Source organism: Lepidochelys kempii, chromosome 1, assembly GCF_965140285.1.
Source record: "Lepidochelys kempii isolate rLepKem1 chromosome 1, rLepKem1.hap1, whole genome shotgun sequence".
Taxonomy (NCBI): domain Eukaryota; kingdom Metazoa; phylum Chordata; order Testudines; family Cheloniidae; genus Lepidochelys; species Lepidochelys kempii.
The window spans coordinates 270,201,315-270,214,224 of NC_136380.1; the positions used below are offsets into that span (position 1 = coordinate 270,201,315).

The following is a 12,910-nucleotide window of genomic DNA, read 5'->3' on the forward strand; positions in this document are numbered from 1 at the left end:
CCAGAGGCCCCCGTTGTGACTTGGGTCTCATTGTGCTTGTCACTGTACAGACACATAGGAAGACATTGTCTCCGTCCTGAAGAGCGCTCAGTCAAATGGGTAGGTGTAATCTGGCAAATATAATAATGGTTTCACAATGAGACAAGAGTAGCAATACATTAAAACTGCATGGTAAATAGAGGTGCTTTACTACCTTTGATTAAACAGTAGGCCAGGGAGCTTAAGACCTGTGGGGAATCTGAACACTAGAGCCTGCAAGTCTGCAGATATCTGCAGAGCATGTTTGCAGATCATGGATTGGATGCAGATACAAATTTTGTATCCACCTAGGGCTCTCCTGAACAGTTTTTTCTGTGTAATATGTATGGTGTCACTGGTATTTTAACTGCTCTAATAAGAAGTCAACAATCTAAAACACGAATGACCATAGCAACCAACCAGGCAACATTGCAGTGGCATTGTAGAGTGGGTACTTATCTTAAATAAGAGAGATGATCTGATAATTTTTTCTCAAAGGCAGAGATGAATTACAGGTAGAAGAATAACTCAGGCCTTATAATAGCAACCATTGTTATGTACAGTCAGCTTACTAAACAAAATACAGAGAGAAGAGATACTGGCTTCTACAGGAGCTGTAACTTCCTAGGGATATCCGCAAAAAGAACAGGAGTACTCGTGGCACCTTGGAGACTAACAAATTTATTTGAGCATAAGCTGTCGTGACCTACAGCTCACTTCATCAAATGCATTCAGTGGAAAATACAGTGGGGAGATTTATATACATAGAGAACATGAAAAAATGGGTGTTACCACACACACTGTAACCAGAGTGATCACTTAAGGTGAGCTATTACCAGCAGGAGAGCGGGGTGGGGTGTGGGGGGAACCTTTTGTAGTGATAATCAAGGAGGGCCATTTCCAGCAGTGGACAAGAACGTCTGAGGAACAGGTTGAAGCAAATACTCACCAGCAACCACACAACAGAACCACTAACCCAGAAACCTATCTTTGCAACAAAGTCTGTTGCCATCTGTGTCCACATATCTATTCAGGGGACACCATCATAAGGCCTAATCACATCAGCCACACTATCAGAGGCTCGTTCACCTGCACATCTACCAATGTGATATATGCCATCATGTGCCAGCAATGCCCCTCTGCCATGTACATTGGTCAAACTGGACAGTCTCTCCGTAAAAGAATAAATGGACACAAATCAGACGTCAAGAATTATAACATTCAAAAACCAGTCGGAGAATACTTCAATCTCTCTGGTCACTCGATTACAGACCTAAAAGTGGCAATTCTTCAACAAAAAGACTTCAAAAACAGACTCTAATGAGAGACTGCTGAATTGGAATTAATTTGCAAACTGGATACTTAGGCTTGAATAAAGACTGGAAGTGGATGGGTCATTACACAAAGTAAAACTGTTTCCCCATGTTTACCCCCCCCCCAGTTCCTCAGACGTTCTTGTCAACTGCTGGAAATGGCCCACCTTGATTATCACTACAAAAGGTCCCCCCTTCCTCCCCCCGCCAGCCCCCGCCCGCTCTCCTGCTGGTAATAGCTCACCTTAAGTGATCACTCTGGTTACAGTGTGTATGGTAACACCCATTGTTTCATGTTCTCTGTGTATATAAATCTTCCCACTGTATTTTCCACTGAATGCATCCGATGAAGTGAGCTGTAGCTCACAAAAGCTTATGCTCAACTAAATTGGTTAGTCTCTAAGGTGCCACAAGTCCTCCTTTTCTTTTTGCGAAAAGAGACTAACACAGCTGCTACTCTGAAACTTAGCTTTCTTGGCACTGATAACAGTTTCTGCCTCCTTTGGCATTTTGAAGATAGAAACCTGACCTCCAGTTTAGCTGCTTACAAGACATCTACAGCTCACTTTGTTCCCTGAAGATATCACTTGGTGGCCAGGCTGATAGGTCTAAATACTGATCTGCCTTGACTGTTGTCCTGTAGTGTTGCTCTTAGTTTAACAATTTTAGAACTGTCATTTTTTAAGCTGTGCTTCTTGCTAAGTATGCATTAAAAAGGCTTGTCGTGATGTGACACTCACTGAAAAAATCCCACCGTAGCACGTATATGCTACAGTGCTTTTCATCTTCAAATTGCTTTACGAGCATTAGCTAGTTAATCCTCATAATACTGCTGTGGAGCAGAGTATTTTACAGATGGGAAGGCAGAGGAAGTGGGGTTAAGTGATTTGCCTAAAGTCACAGAGGGAATCCGTGTCAGTACTAGTAGTTCTTGAATCTTAGGCCTTGTCTACACTACGAAATTAGGTGGAATTTATAGAAGTCAGTTTTGTAGAAAGCGTTTTTATACAGTCGATCGTGTGTGTCCCCACACAAACGCTCTAAGTGCATGTAGTCGGCGGAGTGTGTCCACAGTACCGAGGCAACCGTCGACTTCCGGGGCGTTGCACTGTGGGTAGCTATCCCACAGTTCCTGCATCTCCGTCGCCCATTGGAATTCTGGGTAGAAATCCCAATGCCTGATGGGGCTAAAACATTGTCGCGGGTGGTTCTGGGTACATATCGTCAGGCCTCCCTCCCTCTGTGAAAGCAACGGCAGACAATCCTTTTGCGCCTTTTTTCCTGGGTTACCCGTGCAGATGCCATACCAGGGCAAGCATGGAGCCCGCTCAGCTAACCGTCACCGTATGTCTCTTGGGTGCTGGCAGACATGGTACTGCATTGCTACACAGCAGCAGTTTATTGCCTTTTGGCAGCAGACAGTGCAGTATGACTGGTAGACGTCGTCGACGTAGTCCAGGGTGCTCTTTTAACCAACCTCGATGAGGTCAGGGGCGCCTGGGCAAACATGGGAGTGACTCAGCCAGGTCATTACCCTTTTAAGTTTCGTCTCATGGTGATTCAGTCCTACCGGCAGTGCACTGTCTTTTAATCAGCAGCCAGCAGAAGACGATGGCCAGCAGTCATACTGCACCGTCTTCTGCCGAGCACTGAGGAGATAACGATGGCTAGCGGTCGTACTGCACCGTCTGCTGCCAGCAAGATATATAAAGACAGATGAAGTGGATCAAAACAAGAAATAGACCAGATTCGTTTTGTATTCATTTTCTCCTCTCTCCCTCCGTGAAATCAACGGCCTGCTAAACCCAGTTTTGAGTTCTATCCTTGAGGCGGCCACTCTGTTTCTCGCAAAGCCACCCCCCTTGTTGATTTTAATTCCCTGTACGCCAACCCTGTAAGCCATGTTGTCAGTCATCCCTCCCTCTGCCAGAGCAACTGCAAACAATCGTTTCGTGCCCTTTTCCCTGGATTGCCCAAGCAGGAGCAGACACCATAGCTCAGCAGGCATGGAGCCCGTTCAGCTCACCGCAGCAGTTATGACCATTGTAGACACCTTGCGCATTATTGTGCAGTGTATGCAGAACCAGCACCTGAAAATCCAGGCGAGGAGGAGACAGCAGCGTGGTGATGAGGACATGAACACACTTTTCTCTAAAACCGCGTTCCCCCGCAATTTGGAGATCATGGTGTTAATGGGGTAGGTTCAAGCCGTGGAATGCCAATTCTGGGCCCCGGAAACAAGCACAGACTGGTGGGACCGCATAGTGTTGCAGGTCTGGGACGAATCCCAGTGGCTGTGAAACTTTCGCATGCGTAAGGGCACTTTCATGGAACTTTGTGACTTGCTTTTCCCTGCCCTGAGGCACAAGAATACCAAGATGAGAGCAGCCCTCACAGTTCACAAGCAAGTGGCAATAGCCCTGTGGAAGCTTGCAATGCCAGACAGCTACCGGTCAGTCGGTAATCTACTGTGGGGGTGGCTGTGATGCAAGTAGCCAACGCAATCATTGAGCTGCTGCTATCAAAGGTAGTGACTCTGGGAAATGTGCAGGTCATACTAAATGGCTTTGCTGCAATGGGATTCCCTAACTGTGGTGGGGCTATAGACGGAACGCATATCCCTATCTTGGGACTGGACCACCAGGGCAGCCAGTACATAAACCTCAAGGGGTACTTTTCAATGGTGCTGCAAGCATTGGTGGATCACAAGGGATGTTTCACCAACATCAACGTGGGATGGCTGGGAAAGGTTCACAACGCTCGCGTCTTCAGGAACTCTGGTCTGTTTAAACGGCTACAGGAAGGGATTTACTTCCCAGACCAGAAAATAACCATTGTGGATGTTGAAATGCCTATAGTTATCCTTGGGGACCCAGCCTACCCCTTAATGCCCTGGCTCATGAAGCCGTACACAGGCACCCTGGACAGTAGTAAGGAGCTGTTCAACTATAGGCTGAGGAAGTGCAGAATGGTGGTATAGTGTGCATTTGGACGTTTAAAGGGTTGCTGGCGCAGTTTACTGACTCGCTCAGACCTCAGCAAAACCAATACTCCCATTGTTATTGCTGCTTGCTGTGTGCTCCACAATCTTTGTGAGAGTAAGGGGGAGAAGTTTATGGCGGGGTGGGAGGTTGATGCAAATCGCCTGGCCACTGAATATGCGCAGCCAGGCACCAGGGCGGTTAGAAGAGCACAGCAGGAAGCGGTGCGCATCAGAGAAGCTTTGAAAACCAGTTTCATGACTGGCCAGGGTACTGTGTGACACTTCTGTTTGTTTCTCCTTGATGAAAACCCGCCCACTTGGTTGCCTCTAAATTCCCTGTAAGCCACCTGCCCTCCCGCCTTCTATCACAGCTTGCTTGCAAAGGAAATAAAGTCACTATCGTTTAAAAAATATGTATTCTTTATTAATTGATTATAAAAATAGGGAGATACCCCACCCAGGCTACCTTGTGAGTTATGGGAGGAGAGTAGGAGGGAAGGAAAAGGCCACTTTAAAACTTGTTGAATGCCAGCCTTCTGTTGCTTGGGCTGTCCACTGGGGTGGAGTGGTTGGGTGCCCGGAGCCTCCCACCCCACGTTCTTGGGCATCTGGGTGAGGAAGCTATGGAACTTGGGGAGGATGGAGGGCGGTTAAGCAGAGGCTGCAGCGGCAGTCTGTGATCCTGCTGCCGTTCATGAACCTTCACCAGACGCCAGAGCATGTCAGTTTGATCCCGCAGTAGCCCCAGCATTGCCTCATGCTGCCTCTGATCTTCCTGCCGCCACCTCTCCTCACGTTCATCGGCCACTGTCCTGTACTCTGGTATTGTGTCCCTCCACACAGCTCTGTCAGTGCCGGACGATTGCATGAGCTCAGAGAACATCATCGCGTGTGCTTTTTTTTCGCCGCCTTATCTGAGATAGCCTTTGGAACGGAGAAGGGAGGCTTGAAACATTTGCAGCTGCTGGAGGAAAAGAAGGGAGTGAAGTATTTAAAAAAATACATTTTACAGAACAATGGCTATATCTTTCACAGTGAACAACGCTATTCACATTACATGGCACATGTGATTTTGGTACAAGGTCGCGTTTTGCATCTTCTATTGAGTGCCTGTGGCTTTGGTGTTCGAGATCACACATGCAGGGCCGGGCAACAGAATTCAGCTTGCAGGCGGCCATGGGAAGCCATAGGTTTTTGGCTTCTGCAACCTTCATAACAGCAGCCCCCTCCTTTCCCATACCAAGCAAAGCCCGTTGAGTTGGCCATTTAGTGCTGCAGTTTTCCTGTTAACGTGCAGCAGCAGAAACCAAACTAACACCCTCCCCCCATCCAATTCTCTGGGATGATCGCTTTTGCCCTCCCCCCACTGCCTGGCTGGTATCAGGGAAGATCCCTGCTCGCCAAACGCGAACAGCTCAGTGCCAATGCCCTCCCCCACCTCCCACATGGCTAACTGTGGGGAGGATTTCTTTTCAGCCACAGGCAAATGGCCCAGTAGGAACGGGCACCTCTGAATGTCCCCTTAATCAAATTCCCCTATTTCAACCAGGTTACCATGAACGATGTCACTCTCCTGAGGATAACACAGAGAGATAAAGAACGGATATTGCTTGAATGCCAGCAAAGACCAGGACCATACGCTGTCAGGCTTTGTCATGCAATGATACCAGATTACTTGCTACTAGCATGGCGTGGTAAAGCATCCTGCCATGGAGGACGGAATAAGGCTGCTCTCCCCAGAAACCTTCTGCAAAGGCTTTTAGAGTACCTCCAGGAGAGCTTCATGGAAATGTCCCTGGAGGATTTCCACTCCATCCCCAGACACGTTAACAGACTTTTCCAGCAGTACTGGCCACGAATGAATCCCAAGTCCTCAGGGCTACTTAATCATTAAAAAAACACTTGGTTTTATAACATGTATTATATTTAAAAAGGTACACTCACCAGAGGTCCCTTCTCTGGCTTTGTTGGGTTGGGAGGGTATTTGAGTCAGGGTGATAAAAAGATCCTGGCTGTCGGGGAGAACGGTGTGCTCCCCAAGCTCGTCGTCCTCCTCCTCATCTTCCCCATCTGCAAAATCCTCAGCCATGGAGGAGAGTACCCCATCATTGGAGTCCACGGACAGGGGTGGGGTAGTGGTGGCGGCCCCCCCTAGAATTGCATGCAGCTCAGCATAGAAGCGGCATGTCTGGGGCTCTGTCCCGGAGCGTCCGTTTGATTCTTTGGTTTTCTGGTACACTTGTCTGAGCTCCTTAAGTTTCACTTGGCGCTGTGATGTGTCCCTGAGGTAGCCTCTGTCCCTCATGGCCTCTGAGATTTTTTGAAATGTTTTCGCATTTCATCTTTTGGAAGGTAGTTCTGATAGCACAGATTCCTCTCCCCATAGAGCGATCACATCCAGTACCTCCTGTTTGGTCCATGCTGGAGCTCTTTTTCGATTCTGGGACTGCATGGTCACCTGTGCTGATGAGCTCTGCATGGTCACCTGTGCTGATGAGCTCGCCTGGCCAAATAGGAAATGAGATTCAGAAGTTCCCAGGGCTTTTCCTGTACACCTGGCCAGTGCATCCGAGTTCAGAGTGCTGTCCAGAGTAGTCACAATGATGCACTGTGGGATAGCTCCCGGAGGCCAATACCTTTGAATTGCATCCACACTAACCCTAATTCAAAACGGCGATGTCAATTTCAGCGCTAATCTCCTCGTTGGGAAGGAGTAGAGAAATCGGTTTTAAGAGCCCTTTATGTCGAAAAAATGGCTTTGTTGTGTGGATGGGTGCAGGGTTAATTCGGATTTAACGCTGCTAAATCCGACATAAACTCGTAGTGTAGACCAGGCCTTAGTTTCTTTTTGAGACAACCAGACCCTGCCTTTCTATGGCCCTGATTTAGAAAAGCAAGTAAGTATGTGCTTTCCTTATTAGGGATGTCTTCCTGAATCAGGGCCTATGACACCAGTGCATCCTTAGAATACTTTAACTACTCCATGTGGAACAGCGGTCAAGCTACTCTCTCAGATTAAGCATAACAACGTATTTCCCAGATTCATAGAATTTAAGGCCAGAAGGGACCATTAGGTCATCTATTCTGACCTGTATATCACAAGCTTTGTCTCCTTTGAAAAGGCCCAATTCTGCAGTGTGCTGAGCTTGGTTCAAACTGAGCACTCTCAACTCAGCATTTTATAGGATAGTCCCCTAAAGAGAGCAACAAGTATTAATTTAGGTGAAGCCATCTTTCCTTTTGCTTTTAAACTCCTGTATCTAAGAAAGACAGTGCAGGTCTGCAAGTGGTTTGGAAAAGTTCTGATACCCACTAAGTGGTGGAAACTGGATAATTGGATTCAATTTAATATTTAATTAAATATTATCAAATATTTAATCCTATCTGAAAGAAAACAAGTACTTGTGGCACCTTAGAGACTAAGTGCCAGAAGTACTCCTTTTTGCGAATACAGACTAACGTGGCTGTTCCTCTGAAACCCTTAATTCTATCTGTCTGTTAAATCCATTTTATTGTGAGCATATTGTTTCATTTAACCAAAGATGAGACAAGCGTGACTTATCCAAATGTGTTTTTTTCTGGATCATATACACTGGAACAAACTGTGTTTTCTGATCAATGGTTGTTAAATCTTGAATCATATATAGTAGCCAGAGATTAAGTAAGAATGAAATCTTTGATTCTTGCAAGACAAATACATGGATTTAGGGCACAAATAGGACTCAGAACAATCAGCTTTATTTTCTGATCAGGTTTATGGTTTCTGAATGCTGAGTCCTGAGGTACCTGTTGAACCATGAGACTAGGACCATCTAAATGGCATATCACACACCATTTTTATCTCCACTGTGTTCAATCCGCATCACAACTGGGGGCCCTCTAAAGACTTCAGGTTTCACAGTCTGTCTCAGCTGGCCCTGTTTCTAAGTCTTGGCCTTGAAAGGGTTACCTACCAAGGGAAAAATGTGAAGATATGCCAGGGAGGATAATAATAAACTCGGTTGCCCACAGTAGCTAATTTTCAGAAGCTCTGAGTGTAAATAAGTACTTTCTTCTTCCTCCTCCCTACTGCATAAATCATTCGGTGATGATCTTTAGCTTTGATCATTGCAATCTCTTACCTCTCAGTCCTCTTGCGTCTGGTCCTTAAAGTCTATCCAGAATGATGCTCTGAAGATTATCTCCAGCCACTTCGGCTCAGATTGCCCTGCTCTTAGATTTGGATGGGTGCCTTCCTCTCCATTTTTGAGCTCAAACTTGAGCTCCTTGTCCTTCTTCTGGAAGGCTCTGTACAACTCTGCCTGGTCGATTTACTTGTTCTCCTCTCCCTTGCTCCTTTAGTTCCTCCCAAATCTATCTCAGTTGCTGCCTTTGTCTTCTTCTCCAACTCTTTGCTTCGCACTATCTTTCGTGCCGTCCCTTTGACTTGGAACAACCTTTCAATCTGTGTGCTACTGAGCCATGGTTACAGTAGCACTTACGTTGGCAAAACTTTTGTCACTCAGGGATGTGAAAGAAACGCACAAACTCGTGTGCACAGTGCTATGTTGGCGGGAGATGTTCTCCCGCCGACACGGCTATTGCCACTTGTGGAGCTGGTTTTATTATGCCGACGGGAGAGCTCTGTCCCGTCGGCATAACATGGCTGCACGAGCGCTCCTACAGCGGCACAGCTGTATCAGTACAGCTGTGCCGCTGTAAGCTTGTAAGTGTAGACGTGGCGTGGTGTGATACTTTCCCGCTCCTTTCTTTCTTTAAATCCCACTTCATTCATGAGGGCTTCCCAAGTGGCTCTCCGTGCACCTTCACAAATTTTTGCACTTTGACTCTCATGCAGGCTAATGTGTCTCAGAATTTCTGTTCTGTGCCATTGTTGTGGTGCTCTGTAGATTGGCTGGGTCTTTCACACCAGGTTATATCTCCAAAGCCTTTTAACAGCTCTAACTAGAGTTTGGGTTAGGCTTGTACTGCCCACATAGCCCCCTCCTAAAAAACAAACAAACAAAAACCAACTTCTCAATGTGTGTTATAGGGCTAGTGTTACTAGACGTTCACCCAGTCTATTATCTGAGTAGCTTTAGTCTTATTCTAGCCTTGGTCCCATCTCTATGGAGTTGGGTCTTTGAGTTGTTCTCCATTGCAGTCTGTCTTGAAGCAGTTCCTTGGACACTTTGCAGCTAATCAAATCCTTTTCTATGACATCTGTCCATCTAGTTTTGGGTCTTCCAACCCTTCTCTTACCCACAACTTTCAAGTTTAACACTTTGTTTCTTATATATCCTTTTGATCTTCTTTTCACAAGCCCAAACCATCTAAGCCTGGATTCCCTCCAATTTTCTATAATTGGTACCACCTTCACACTTTCCCTAACTAGTTCATTCCAAACATGGTCCATTCTTGTAACTCTAAGCATCCATCTAAACTTTTTCATTTGTTGTATTCGAGGACTGATCCTGTCTGTTACTCAGTGCCCAGCATTCAGAACCATACAAAAGTGCAGGCCTAATTTCCATCTTATAGATTTTACTGTTCAGTTTTAGATTTTACTGCTCACTTCTCTCTGTTTAGTCCAGGGGTGGGCAAACTTTTTGGCCTGAGGGCCACACCTGGGTGGGGAAATTGCATACAGGGCCACGAATGTAGGGCCGGGGCAGGGGTTGGAGTGTGAGAAAGAGAGTGTGAGGGGGTGTGGTGTGCAGGAAGGGGCTCAGAGCAAGGGGTTGGGGTGCAGGAGTGGTGCGGGGTGCACAAGGGGGCTCAGGGCAGGGGGTTGGGGTGCAGGGTGCATGAGGGGTGCGGGGCCCAGCCCAGTGCTGTTTACCTGAAGCAGCTCCAGGATGGCAGTGGGACTAAGACAGGATCCCTGCCTGCCCTGGCCCCATGCTGCTCCCGGAAGCAGCCAGCACCACGTCCCTGCGGCCCCTGGGAGAGGGAGGGCAGAGGGCTCCATGCGCTGACCTCGCCTGCGCGTACCTCTCCCGAAGCTCCCATGGGCCGGGAATGGAGAACCACGGCCAATGGGAGCTGTGGAGGGTGGTGCCTGCAGGCGAGGGCAGCGCATGGAGCCCTCTGCTCCCCCCCCGCCCCCTGTGGCTGGATCCAAAGCCCTGATAGGCCGGATCCGGCCCGTGGGCCATAGTTTGCCCACCCTTGGTATAGGCTATGCCTTTCCTGTTTTGCTTATAAGTTCACCATTAAGTTCACAATTTTTCTGTATTATCAAACCTAGATACTTGAACTGCTGCACCTTTGGTAGTGGCTGGCCTCCCAGATTTACGGACTTGTCACCTTCCTGAAGGGTATCATCAAATCTACAGACCATGTCCTCCATTGTATTCTTTCTGCTTTTCATGCCATTTCTTTCATTATCTCCCACCTGGGTGGTCTTCCTGAGAACACTACAGACAGCCTCCGAGTAATGGCTGCTGTGAAAATGCAAGGACATGTGATGAGACTCCGTGATGCTGGACTCCATTTTGGGATGTCAGTATTTTTCCACACACTGGTCTGGGAACCAAGCTTTTGAACAAAGGGTTCTCACCATATGCAAAAGCTATATAAGGCAGGGAGTGATATCATCCATGGTTCTTCACACACACCCCCTCCCCCCACACACACCCCTTCTGCCCCCCAAGAAGACTCCTGGAAATACCTGAGGAACAAAGACTGAACTGGAGGAAGTGCTGGACCCAGGCTAACGGGATTTCTAGCCTGTGTGTGAAACGCTTGGGGATTCCAAACTGTAAAGTAAGTGCAGCTTGCCCCTTAAGAATCTGCAGCCTGTTTGTATAATCTCTTAGGGTGGGAATCTGCTAATTCACATCCAATCTATCAAATATATTAAGCTTAGTTTGCTTTTTTTGGTTTATTTGCTAGGTAATTTGCTTTGATCTGTTTGCTATCCCTTATCACTTAAAATCTATCTTGTATAGTTAATAAACTTGTTTTTGTTTTAATCTAAACCAGTGAGCTTTGACTGGAGTGCTTGGGAAAAATCTCTGCTTGGTCACCACAAGTGTGCATTGCCCTCTTCACACTGGGGGAGAGGCAGACCAGGTATTAAACCCATACACTGGCCAGATTTGACCAGGGCAGGACGGTACTGCTCTGGGGTCCCAGGTTGGAAAGCTGGTGGTCAGAGAGCCTGTGTGTAACTACAGCTGGGTGTGTCCCTACCTGTATGAATGCTGGTGAAAGTGCAGGCTGGAGGGTTTTCAGCTTGTCACAGCAGTACAGTGTGAGAGAAAGCCCAGGCTGGTGGGTCAGGGGGTTCAGTGGTACCCCAGTTCCAGGTGGCACACCAGGGGGGACCTGTCACAATGTTCATCTCTCTAAATCTTCTTTTGCTTTCTCTGTGATCCCCCGCATGAGCACTACATCATCTGCAAAAAGCATACACCAGCATGCCACTCTCTGAATATTTTCTGTCAGTGCATCAAGCGCCAACATGAACAAAAAGAGGCTTAGTGCCAAGTTTTGATGTACTGTGACTCTTACTAGAAACTGTTCAGTTTCTCCACATGGTCTTCTGACTGTGGTAACAGTACCCTCATACATGTCCTGGATGAGTCTCATATAGTCTCCAGATATTTGTTTCATTCTCAACCACCAGATGACTTATTTCAGAATGTGTTCATAAACCCTCTCATGATCAACGAATACCATGTGCAGAGTTTTCTGCTTTTCTCTAGGTTGCTTGTGCAACAATCTTAATGCAAAGAGAGCATCCATTGTTGCCTTTCCTGGCACGAATCCAAACTGATTGTCACTGACCTTTACTTCTTTTCCTAATCTCTTATCCGCAACTGTCTCCCAGATCTTCATTGTGAGCAGCTTTAATACAGTTACAAATATGTGGCTACTTAAATTGTAATGGCTATCACTATGCTGCATGTGATTTTAAGTAGACTCTGTTAGTTCCTGCAGAATAGGGTTTATGACCACAGTTTAGGCATTCTGATTCTGTTGACTAGAAGGCAGTGGTAACCATACATAGTTGATTCATTACTGCATGGGGAAAAAAATCAAATTGGATCAGTTTAATATAGTACAAACTGTATTTTGCATATACCGTATAAACCTCAATTATCATATGTCCTGGGGGACAATGAATAAACTTGGATAATCAAGGTTTCAAAAAACTGAGGGAATATTCAGTGTAATGAATGAGCATTGGGGATCCTGACCCTGTTTCAGATGACACCAAGGTTCGGAAAATCAGGGTGATTCTGTATTTGATTTGAGTCTATTTATAACATTTAGCATGTGGGCTGTTGTCCAATCCACTTTACTAGAACCCAACGGGAAAAAGAATCCTAAGAACTTGTGATAGGTCCAGCTGCTTCTCACTGCAGCAGCCCCTCTTCAGTTAACTATAGTTGGGAACAAAGATTAGGGAAAATTGACAGCATGATTTTCAAGCAGATATATTTGAAGAGGTTAGTGCCCTTGTTATGCTGAGTGGCTGGCTCTTAGACGACTGAAATGCTAGATTTGGTAATGGCTTTAGCATACTCTGAACAAGGCATAGTTTGATGTTAAATCCTCAAACATTTGCAAAGGATTAGAGATTAAAACTCCAAGATGGAATCCTTTT

At 46.5% G+C, this 12,910-nt stretch overlaps 1 protein-coding gene across 1 annotated transcript in view; it reads left to right on the plus strand.

The window, feature by feature from the left end:
- The window catches only part of TMCC3 (transmembrane and coiled-coil domain family 3), a 234,800-nt gene that overhangs the window by 28,014 nt on the left and 193,876 nt on the right, over positions 1-12,910 (plus strand). The window lies entirely within an intron of this gene.